The 12414-nt window shown below is 40.7% G+C and overlaps 1 long non-coding RNA gene across 2 annotated transcripts in view; it reads left to right on the forward strand.

The window, feature by feature from the left end:
• The first annotated feature begins 314 nt into the window (after window positions 1-314).
• LOC141415400 (uncharacterized) overlaps window positions 315-12414 on the forward strand; it is a 62788-nt gene continuing 50688 nt past the window's right edge. For both annotated transcript variants that reach the window (XR_012440371.1, XR_012440372.1), the window contains exon 1: window positions 315-584. This is a non-coding gene — a long non-coding RNA (uncharacterized lncRNA). The remainder of the gene's footprint in view (window positions 585-12414) is intronic.

Below are 12414 nucleotides of genomic sequence, written 5' to 3' on the forward strand. Positions count from 1 at the left end.
AACAACTCCCTGTACCTCCTCTCCTCCTGACCCCTGGAGACTTTAAAGTTCATTTCCGCACCCCACCCACCCCGTTCTTCCTTTTCCCCCTCTTGTGACTTTCTTTTTCTTGCTCTCCGTTTTCTTCTCTTCCCTCTTTCTGATCTTTCTTTAGCTTTGAGAAAACCCAGTGGCCCCGCTGCCCCCTTGGCAGCCTCTACAGCCTCTGCTGGGCTGGGCCAAGAGGCCTGTCAGCAAGGCTGTTAGAGGCTGTGAGTCATCATTCCTCCCCCGTGTGTCAGGGCCAGTGGGCGGCCACTGGAAGCTTCGCCTGGCTTTTCGCTGGTTGGCAAACATGTCCTGCAAGAAAATCGTGCCAAGAGGAGTTAATTAGAGAGGCCCCAACTCCGGCAGAGTCAGAGGGTCGGGCTAGGAGCCCCTTTCTCCTTTGGGCCTTCCCCAACCCTGGGGCACCCTTCTAGACACTACTAGACAGCCATGATGCTGCTGATGGTGATGATAACTTGGATGGATGCAAAGCTTCACAGTGTACAAAGCTTTCCATAGACGTGACCTCATTCCTGTTCTCACAACCATCCTGGGAGGTAGGACTTATTATTCCCATTTTACAGGTGAGGAAACCGAGCCTCGTACAGGTTGGAGGGATTTGCCTATGGCCACAAAACTGCTATGATGCAGAATTGGTGATGTGGGAACCCAGATTATATCACAAAACTAGGCAAAAAAAAGTGGCGAGGTCCAAGTTTAAAATATTAGAAAAAAATTTTTTTTTCATTGCTTCTGCTCCTTTGTCCCCTTAGTGCCTTGTTTAGACTCCATGACTGTTAAACCCCCAACTGGTGGGTTTGGCCATGGTGAGCTAGTGTGGTGGCATTTCATGGTATGCATAGCAAGTACAACAGAGCCGGTATTTAGGCAGTGAGGAGATTGTTTTTTAACCAAATAGGGTTGCCACCCAGCTGTCTGTCGGTTGTCTGGAAATTTGGCTGTCCATACAGGGACCATACCAAGAGAAGAGTGGACTTCTTAGTGGGCTGGAGCAGTACATTTCCTTCCTTTTCTGAGTAAAACATTGGTTCCTGTAAAGTTAACGCTCTTTGACTATGCTCTCTCTTTTAATCTCTTTACAATATGTTGGTATGGAAATACTTTTAATATTACAGGGGATTGTGGTAGATTATTAGGGTTTACTCTTTTCTTAGTGCCCTCCTTTACTTCCCAGTAGATGAGGCATAGACTCCCCGGTTCTCTTGAAGTAAAGCACAGTCATGTGACTATTTTTGACTAATTAATGTGATTACGAGTGGTGTTTGTCACTTTGGGCTGGAGCATTGAAATGCTGGTGCTTAACTCTTTAGCTCTCTCTTCTCCACCTGCTTGAACCAAGGAAACCACATATTCCAGGATGTTTGAACTTTATTGGCCTGGATCTCAGGGAGACCACCATGAACACAGGGGAAGTAAATCTTGATGGGATTAAGCCACACTCCAATTTGGGCTGTTTGTCACTATAGCTTCATCTAGCCTATTCTGTCCAACACAGTCAGGAACACAACTCACTGAGTGCTTAGTGAGTTTTAAGATCTAACTTTCACCTTTTGGAACAAGAGGAAAAGTTTTTAAAGACAAATATAAAAATTGTAACTGTGCAAGCTAGTGGAAAATATGTTTGATTTACATTAGCTTCCCTAAACACCTATTATCATATAGAGTTTAAAATGTTTTATGAGCTTCATTGAGATATAACTAAAATACAATAAACTCCACATATTTAAATCATACAATTTGATAAATTTTGACATATGTGAAACCATTGCCATGATAGTAAATCTATTCATTACTGTCAAAATTTCCTGGTATCCCTTGGAATTCTGTCCTTCCAATCCCTTCCCATGCCCCTCACATAGTCACCAGACAACTACTGATCTGCTTTTGTCATCATAGCATAGTTTGCCTTTCCTAAACTTTAACATAACTGTGATCTTATAGTGTTGAACTCATTTTTCTCTGACTTCTTCTCATCTGGTCTAATCCAGTTGTCCAAATTGTTGCATATATCAGCAGCTTGTTCTTTGTATATTACTGAGCAGTATTCCACTATATGGACATACCACTATTTCTTTATCCATTCCTGTTGAGGGACTTTGCATGTTTCCAGATTTTGGTCATAAGACAAAGTTGTTGTGAACCTTTGTGTACACAAAATGTGTGGATGTGCGCTTTCATTTCTCTTGAGATACTTAGGATAGGGGCACCTGGATCATATGGTAGGTTATACATGTTTAACTTTTTAAGAAACTGCCAAATTGTTTCAGTGTGGTTGTAACATACATTCCCATCAGTGATGTATGGTGGAGGGTTCTAGTTTCTTCATATCCTTGTCAATATTTGGTATGGTTAGACTTTCTTTTTGATTTAACCGTTTTATAGACACATTGTGGTTTAAAATTGTGTAGTAAAATACACAAAATATAAAATTCACCATTTTTTTTGATGGTACTGGGGTTTGAACTCAGAGCCTCACACTTGCTAGGAGGTGCTCTACCACTTGAGCAACTCCATTTTAAAGTGTGCAATTCAATGATATTTAGTACATTCACAGTATTGTGCAGCCATCCTCACTCTAGTTCCTCAAAAGGAAACTCAATACTTGTTGAGAAGTCACTTCTCATTTCCTTCTTACTCAGCCCTGGCAGCCACTGTTCTTTCTGTCTCTGTGGATTTGCCTGTTCTGGATATCTTATAATGGAACATGGAATAAAGACCAAATGGAATCCCAAAAATATAGATCAGCTGCTTTCACTTAGCATGATATTTTCAAAGTCCGCCCATATTGTAGCCTCAGTACTTCTTTCCTTTCTGTGTCTGAATAATATTCCTTGTACATGTGTACCATATTTTGTTTAACCATTCATCTGTTGATGGACATTTGGGTTGTCTCTATCTTTTAGCTGTTGTGAAGAGTATTCATTTGAACACCTGCTTGCAGTTATTTGGAGTCTATTCTAGGAGTAGAATTTCTGGATGAATGGTAATGTTATGATTAATTCTTTGTAGAGCCACCAGCTTTTCCACAGTGACTGCCTCATTTTTCACTCCCATCAATAAGGCATAAAGATTCCAATTTTTCCACATCTTTACCAACACTGGTTATTTCCATTTTTTGGATAATGGCCATTTTAATGAGTGTGGAGGGATAGCTCATTCTGCTGCTGTTTTTTTCTAAAAGATAATTTCACTGCATGTAGAATTCAAGCTTAACAATTCTTTCCTTTCATACCTTAAAAGATTTTGCCCCACTCCCTTCTAGGTTACATTGCTTCCGATAACAAATCAGCTGCCGTCTTTTTCCACTGCACAGAATGTATCTCATTCTCTGTTTTTTAGATTTTCTCTTTATCATGTGTTTTGAGAGATTTGATTCTGTGTTTTGGTGTAGTTTTATTCATGTTTCTTTGAAATAGGTTAATTTAAAAAATATTTTATTTAGGTGGCACTGAGGATTGAACTCAGGGCCTCACACTTGCTAGGCAGGTGCTTTACCACTTGAGCCACTCTGCAAGCCATGAAATGGATTCAATGGCCTTGTTGGATCTTTGCATTTATAGTTTTCAACATACTTAGAAATTTTTATTATTAAAATTTTTACTGATACATAGAAACAAATTGTATATATTAATAGGGTAATGTATACAATTTTGAATTGATATTTGAATAAAATTGGGACACTTTTGATATTTAGTTTTTTTGGGTATTTTTTTGCAGTACTGGGGCTTGCACTCAGGGCTTTCACCTTGAGCCACTCCACTAGCCTTATTTTTGTGAAGGATTTTTCGAAATAGGGACTTGTGAACTATTTGCCTGGGCTGGCTTCAGACCACGATCCTCCTGATCTCTGCCTCCTGAGTAGCTAGGATTACAGGCGTGAGCCACCAGTGCCCAGCTGATCTTTAGTTTTTAAACAGATTTGTTGAGATATAATTTACATATCATATAATTCACCAATTTAAAGTATACAGTTACTTCACTATCTGTATAATATATAACAATTAAAGTGTATATTATTATATGAGTGGATGATGTGTATCCATCACCACAGCCAATTTTAGAACAATTTCATTTTCACAAAGAGAAACTGGTTTATTTTGGCCATCACTCCCTGCCCCCAGCAATCACTAATCTACTTCCTGCCTTTATAGATTTGCCTCTTCTAGGTATTTTATGTAAGGAATCACACAAGATGTGGTTACTGGCTATTATTTCTTTAAACATTTTTTTCTGTCCCTTCCTCCTTCTTCTTTCCTTGAGGTACAATCCTGTTTGCATTAAAATGCTATTGAAAACTGTATTTCAGTGTACTTGGTTTCCTTGGTATTTAGAGTGAATGACATCTGGTGTCTTTTTCTGTTGGATTGCTCAGATTCTTTTGTTTACCACCATTCTTTGTGTGTATCTCTTAGGAGATGTGACAGGGAACATTTTCCAAATCCAGGTTAGCACCTCGTACACACTTTCCCCAATTTGTTATTTGAAAAAACCCTCTAATAATATCTACTTCAATAAATTCTGTGCTTTCATGATAAAAGCTCTAAGAAAACTAGGAATAGAAGGAAAGTACCTCAACATTATAAAAGCTATATATGACAAAACTACAGCCAGCAATATACTTAATGGAGAAAAACTGAAACCATTCCCTCTAAAATCAGGAACCAGACAAGGATGCCCACCATCTCCACTCCTATTCAACATAGTACTAGAATTCCTAGCCAGAGCAATTAGGCAAGAAGAAGGAATAAAAGGAATACAAATAGGTAAAGAAACTGTCAAAATATCCCTATTTGCAGACGACATGATCCTATACCTTAAAGACCCAAAAAACTCTACTCAGAAGCTCCTAGACACCATCAATAGCTATAGCAAGGTAGCAGGATATAAAATCAGTGTAGAAAAATCATTAGCATTTCTATACACTAATAATGAACAAACTGAAAAAGAATATATGAAAACAATTCCATTTACAATAACCTCAAAAAAAAATCAAATACCTAGGTGTAAGCCTAACAAAAGACGTGAATGACCTCTACAAGGAAAACTATAAACTTCTGAAGAAAGAGATTGAGGAAGACTATAGAAAGTGGAGAGATCTCCTATGCTCATGGATTGGTAGAATCAACATAGTAAAAATGTCTATACTCCCAAAAGTAATCTACATGTTTAATGCAATTCCCATCAAAATTCCAATGACATTCATTAAAGAGATTGAAAACTCTACTGTTAAATTTATATGGAAACACAAGAGGCCACAAATAGCCAAGGCAATACTCAGTCAAAAGAACAATGCTGGAGGTATCACAATACCTGACCTCAAACTATATTACAAAGCAATAACAATAAAAACAGCATGGTACTGGCACAAAAACAGACATGAAGAACAGTGGAACAGAGCAGAGGACCCAGATATGAAGCCACACAATTATAACCACCTTGTTTTTGACAAAGACGCTAAAAATATACGATGGAGAAAAAGCAGCCTCTTCAACAAAAACTGCTGGGAAAACTGGTTAGCAGTCTGCAAAAAACTGAAACTAGATCCATGTATATCACCCTATACCAATATTAACTCAAAATGGATCAAGGATCTTAATATCAGACCACAAACTCTAAAGTTGATGCAGGAAAGAGTAGGAAATACTCTGGAATTAGTAGGTATAGGCAAGAACTTTCTCAATGGAACCCCAGCAGCACAGCAACTAAGAGATAGCATAGATAAATGGGACTTCATAAAACTAAAAAGCTTCTGCTCAACAAAAGAAATGGTCTCTAAACCAAAGCGAACACCCACAGAGTAGGAGAAAATATTTGCCAGCTACACATCAGACAAAGGACTGATAACCAGAATATATAGGGAACTTAAAAAACTAAATTCTCCCAAAACTAATGGACCAATAAAGAAATGGGCAAGTGAACTAAACAGAACTTTCTCAAAAGAAGAAATTCAAATGGCCAAAAAACATATGAAAGAATGCTCACCATCTCTAGCAATAAAGGAAATGCAAATTAAAACCACACTAAGATTCCACCTCACCCCTGTTAGAATAACCATCATTAGCAACACCACCAACAACAGGTGTTGGCGAGGATGCGGGGGAAAAAGGAATCCTCTTACACTGTTGGTGGGAATGTAAACTAGTACAACCACTCTGGAAAAAAATTTGGAGGCTACTTAAAAAGCTAAACATTGATCTACCATTTGATCCAGCAATACCACTCTTGGTGATATACCCAAAAGACTGACACAGGTTACTCCAGAGGCACCTGCACACCCATGTTTATTGCGGCACTATTCACAATAGCCAAGTTATGGAAACAGCCAAGATGCCCCACTACTGACGAATGGATTAAGAAAATGTGGTATCTATACACAATGGAATTTTATGCAGCCATGAAGAAGAACAAAATGTTACCATTCGCTGGTAAATGGATGGAATTGGAGAACATCATTCTGAGTGAGGTTAGCCTGGCTCAAAAGACCAAAAATCATATGTTCTCCCTCATATGTGGATATTAGATCAAGGGCAAACACAACAATGGGATTGGACTTTGAGCACATGATAAAAGCGAGAGCACACAAGGGAGGGGTGAGGATAGGTAAGACATCTAAAAAATTAGTTAGCATTTGTTGCCCTCAACGCAGAGAAACTAAAGCAGATACCTTAAAAGCAACTGAGGCCAATAGGAAAAGGGGAACAGGTACTAGAGAAAAGGTTAGATCATGAAGAATTAACCTAGAAGGTAACACACACGCACAGGAAATTAATGCGAGTCGACTCCCGTATAGCTATCCTTATCTCAACCAGCAAAAACCCTTGTTCCTTTCTATTATTGCTTATACTCTCCCTTCAACAAAATTAGAGATAAGGGCAAAATAGTTTCTGCTGGGTATCGAGGGAGTGGAGGGGAGAGGGAAGGGGCGGGGTAGGTGGTAAGGGAGGGGGTGGGGGCAGGGGGGAGAAATGACCCAAGCATTGTATGCACATATGAATAATAAAAAATAATAAATAAATAAAATAAAAAATAAATTCTGCAAGTAGAATGCTCTAAAACATAAAAAAAAAAAAATCCCCTAAAAAGGGCCACAAACACTTTTTCCTTTATTCTAGGTAAGTGTTGCTCAAACTCAGCTTAATAGACTAATGGACCCATTTAAAAGGATAAAAATCTCATGGACTCCTCAGGATTGGTTTAAACATGTTTTTGTTTAATGTATCTTAAGGATGTACAGATATAAAACTAGATACGACCTCCCTATACACAATAAAGCCAAACAAGTTTACAAATTAAATCCAGGACTACAAAAGCCATCCAAACCAAACCAGTGCAGCTAATGCGACAGATTTGTGCTCTTGCTGATGTCAGGTGGCTCTCCACCATAAGGCTGAACCACTGGAGCAGGTTCTTGATTTCGCCTGCTCCTGTTACTGTGCACACAAATGACTCCTCTATGACTTTTCTCTGTGACTTGAGAAAGCTGGCTTTGTACAGGGCTGTGCTATTGTTTCCTCTTCAGTTAATGTGACCATGTCAACCTCGAGGTTAGGTTTCCCTGCCTTTTTTCATTAATTCATTAATGAATAAAATTGTACTGTTTGGTCCCAACTCCATCATAAACTGGGCAGACATGGGCACTGTTATGGTTAATTTGATGGGACACCTTGACTGGGCCATGTGGTACCCAGATGTTTGGATAAATATTATGCTTTATGTTTCTGTAAGATAATTTTGGATGAGATTAACATTTAAATTAGTAGACTGAGTAAAGCAGATTCCTACTGTTGGTGGGCCTTACCCAATCAGATGAAGCTTGTCTAAAACAAAAGGCTGATCTTTCCTGGAGTGAGAGCATTCCTCTGCCTGACTGCCTTCAAACTGGGACATTGGCTTTATTTTTTAGTCTCTACCATGCAGGTCTTTGGACTGGAACTATACCATCAGCGATCTTGGTTCTCAGGCCCCGGGACTTGAACTGGAACTAAACCCTGGCTCTCCAGTTTGCTGATTCACTCTGCAGGTATTGTGGCTTGCCAGCCTCCATAATTGTGTGAGCCAATTCCTTATAGTAAATCTCATATTTAGGACTGGGCATGCTCACACCTGTAATCCTAGCCACTTAGGAAGCAGAGATTGGGAGGATCATGGTTCAAGGCCAGTCTGGGTAAAAAGTTAGCGAGAACCCATGTCAACAAAAAAGCTGGATGTGATAGTTCGTCACTGTAATCCCAGCTGTGCAGGTAATGGATGTAGGAGAATAGTGGTCCAGGCTAGCCTGGGGAAAAAAACCAACCAACTAACCAACCAAACAAAAAAAACCCTGAGAGACTGAAAAATTGCTAAAACAAAAAGGACAGGGGTGTGGCTCAAGTGGCAGAGTGCCTATCTAGCAAGTGTAAGCCTCTGAGTTGAAACTCCAGTATTGCCAAGAAAAACCCCTTTTATTTATATAACAAATATATAATAAACATATCTACATACACACAGAGGCACTGGCATCATGTAGTGATGGTTATAATTTTTTAGTATAAGTATGTTCTATGAAATTTCTGGATATATTTATACTAAAAGAGTAGTTTCAGTTTATCTGAAATCTAAATTTGACAAGAAGTCCTGAATTTTATCTGATAATTCTACATCTAGATGGTGACTAACATGATTTTATTTGTTAAGATTATTTTCAAGATAGAAAAATTAAAATTCCCCCTGGAACTCGAGAAGGGCTTGCAGACTGCAAGAGAGATATTGCATGATGTTTACATGAATGGCACTTGTGCAAAATGATTTCGGAGCCTGCCTGCTGTACCTGTGCACCACCCAAGAGCAAAATGGCAGGCTCTGGACACCTTGTCCTCAGATTAGAGAAAAGTTGGCTTTAAGGATCCAGAGATGGTTCCTCCCCAGAGCCCTCCTGGTGAACTCCAATGCCAGCCACCTCACAGAACCCCTGCAGGAAGTCACATATTCTATGGTTTCTGCACCACTCCTAGGGACAGGAGAGAACTATTACCTCCAGCTGAGTGCCTTCTGCTTCAAACCCACCTCTCCCTGGGACAACCTCAGGACTGGCCCCTAGATGCTTGCATACTTGTTTACCTCATTAATCTCTAGAAACCCCCACTCTTTAGGTCCATGGAACTCTAATCCCCAGCTGCTCTGAACAGTCTCCGATCTGACTCCATTCCCGCCCTTCCCTGTGCTCCTAAACCCCTGCTCTGTGAGTTTGGGAGCCCTGGCCACCAACTATACTCTTCCCAATACTCACAACCTCTTCTAAGGGCTCATTTTCCTTTTTGTATCCTGACACCTTGCTCTATCCCATTCCTGTCATCTAGTCACGATCAAATCATCACCTCAAATCAAGGCATCCCACTCTCAATGACTGTCACCTTCTTTCATTCAACTTTCCTTGACAAGACTTCCACCTCAAGGATACTCTAGTATATTACAACCAACCCCCCCCAAACACACCCCTCACCACTTGTCATTTCCCTTGAGTTCTTCCGCCCTTCATCAGCTTCATTGCTGGGACTCACCATCATAACCACTCTGTTTAAAAAAAGCACCCAGTTCCCTATTACACTCTTTTTCCTTCATATTTGCTCTCTGCTTAAGCTTACACATCTTCCTGAGCTTCAGCATGGAGGCCTCATGGAAGGAAAACACACAGGACACCCACCAACTGATCTCACTTACAATTCCTGACCACGCATCTCGAAGGAGCACTCAGTCCTACTCGCAGTGCTATGCCTTTCACCTGCTCACTTCCCATCTTTTCCTTTTCTGTCCCCACTCACTGAGACCCCTAAGCCCCCTACCCCATCTTTAGATCATAGTTCACTGAAAAGTAGAGGTGGTTAGACAGGAGGACCTTTTTCTTCCCACCAGACCGCTCAACTCAGCAGAATGTATGTTCCTGTACCTTGCCTGTCTTCACATTGTATGATGAAGTACAGTTCATCCTGCTTTTATCAAAAAATACCTCTTCACTTGTGAGCTGGACCCTCCAGTCTCTTGCTTCCTCAGTTCTTCTCCCACTTCTGCTGCATCTCCAGTTTCTTTTTTTCTACTCAGATCATTTCCAACAAAATGCATGTGTACCCCAGTGTGTCCAGGGTTTGCAGAGCCTCCCTTACTCTGTGTCTTCCTGTAGCTGACATCTTCTTTCTCTGCTGCTCTTCATGGCAGTCTTTTTCAGGGCATTGTTTTCTGTCTCTACTTCCTCACCTCAGTTCTCTGCTCAGCCCTCTATGACGGGCTTCTCTTTCCTCCAGTCCACTGAAACTGCTTGTTACAAGGTCACTGATGACTCCCAGAGTTCACTCCCCTGTACTTGCTCTCTCAGCAGCATGTGATACATGTGACCATGCCCATTTTGAACCACTTTCCCCCCTTGGCTTCTGGAGTACCACATCCTTTTGGCCCCTTTGTGGTCTCCTTAGCTGTCTGCCTCACTTGCTACTTGATCTCTAAATGTCGGGGTGCTCTGAGTCTTGGCCACATTCCCTCCCCCCACCCCACAGCAATCTCTTCTGGTTCAAAGCTTTGAATACACTTTATGCAGAAGTGCCTCCCAAAATTTTAGCTCCAGCTCTTGGAACTTCAGATTCATATATATTCAACCTCCTATTTGATACCTCCATTGGGATGTTGAATAAATGTCTCTGACTTACCTCGTTCTAAGTCTTGCTTATTTACTCACCTCTCTGTCTTCCCCATCTCAGTCAGTAACACTCATTCACACACATGATCAGGCCTAAAACCTTGGTGATATCTTTGATTTCTTCACTCCATATACTCAAGAATCTGAAACTCCCCTTCTTTGTCACTATCACACCTTAGTTCCAATCGATATAAGCTCTCACCTAGATTATGCAGTTGCCTCTTAACTGGTATCCCTGCCTCTGTCCTGTTCCCTTACTTTCTAATGTCCACTTGGCGGCCAGAGTGATTATTTAAAAGGGTAAATCAGATCATGTCAACTGTGATGACTGATTTTATGTGTTGATTTGACTGGGTTAAGGGGTGCCCAGATAACTGGTAAGAAACCATTATTTCTGTGTGTGTGTCTTTGGGTATGTTTTCAGAAGAGATTAACATTGGATTAAGTACACAGTGAAAAAGATTCAGCCTCACCAATGGGAGGCTGAAAACCCAAATAGGACACTGAAAACCCAAATAGGACACAGAAGGGGCGGGAAGGTGAATTTGCCTTTTCTTCTGGAGCCAGGGCTTCTGCCTTCTCTTGCCTTAATGGACTCCCCTAGTTCCCAGGCTTTGGACTTAGAATGGAACTGTACCAAAGGCTTTCCTGGACCTCCCGCTTGCAGACCACAGATCATGGGCCCTCTCAGCATCTAAAATTCCCATGAGCCAATTCTTCACAATAAGTCTCTTTCTGTGTATCTCTATATATCCTGTTGGTTCTGTTTCTCTGGAGAACCCTGATGAATATGCCAATTCTTTTGCTTAAAACTCTTGAATGACTTCTCAGTGCTCCTTAACTTGGCCTACAAAATTCTGTGGTGATCTGGCTTCTGTTTGTTTCTCCAGCTTCCTTTTAAACCAGTCTCTTCCTTATTTACCAAGCTTAGTTATGCTGACCTTCTTTCCATCCCTTGAACACATTTTCTTTCCTGTCATAGGCCTTTTTTTCTGCCTATAACTTTTTCCCTCCAGGTCATCCCACATGTAGCTCCTGAAAACTCTTGGTTCTTGACTTCAAGGGAAAGCTTACGAGTTACATTCTTAGAACCAAGTAAGGATGTAGATTTGGAGAGATAATCTGATACCCTTGTGCACAGACTGCTGCCATACCGGAGGAGGTTTGGGGGTAAAGATGGTGAGTATGGGCTTGGCTATAGGATTGAAGTGCCTTTTGGATGCATGGAGGTTTGAAGTCCAGGGGAAGGTTTGGACTTGGGTTAGAGATTTGGATCTTCAGCATCCATCCATTGGTGGAAGCTGTGAGAGAGATCACTTGGCAGCATGAGGACCGTGGCCATGATGGATTTGTGATCCTAGATGACAACTTGGAGCACTGAGCAACTCTGACACTCTGATATGTGTGTGTATGGCTAAAATGAATCATTGATGAATGCTGTCAGTGGGAACCAACTGTCTTTGGCATGACCCAAAAAGAGTGAATGAGTGAAGAAATGAAATTAATACCACATAGCAACAACTTTGTTTTCGATCTCAGCCAGGCCCTTTTTATCACTGTTTTGATTCATCCTTCCACTTCTTCCAACAATATTCACGTCACATTTTTTGTTTCCCGTATTCTTTTCTGTATTTAGTCTTAAAGCAAATGTGAACCATCAAATACGAGCTTCCTTCAAACCCAATAGTTCTGAGACTAGGGTG

The sequence above is a fragment of the Castor canadensis genome, chromosome 13, assembly GCF_047511655.1.
Source record: "Castor canadensis chromosome 13, mCasCan1.hap1v2, whole genome shotgun sequence".
Taxonomy (NCBI): domain Eukaryota; kingdom Metazoa; phylum Chordata; class Mammalia; order Rodentia; family Castoridae; genus Castor; species Castor canadensis.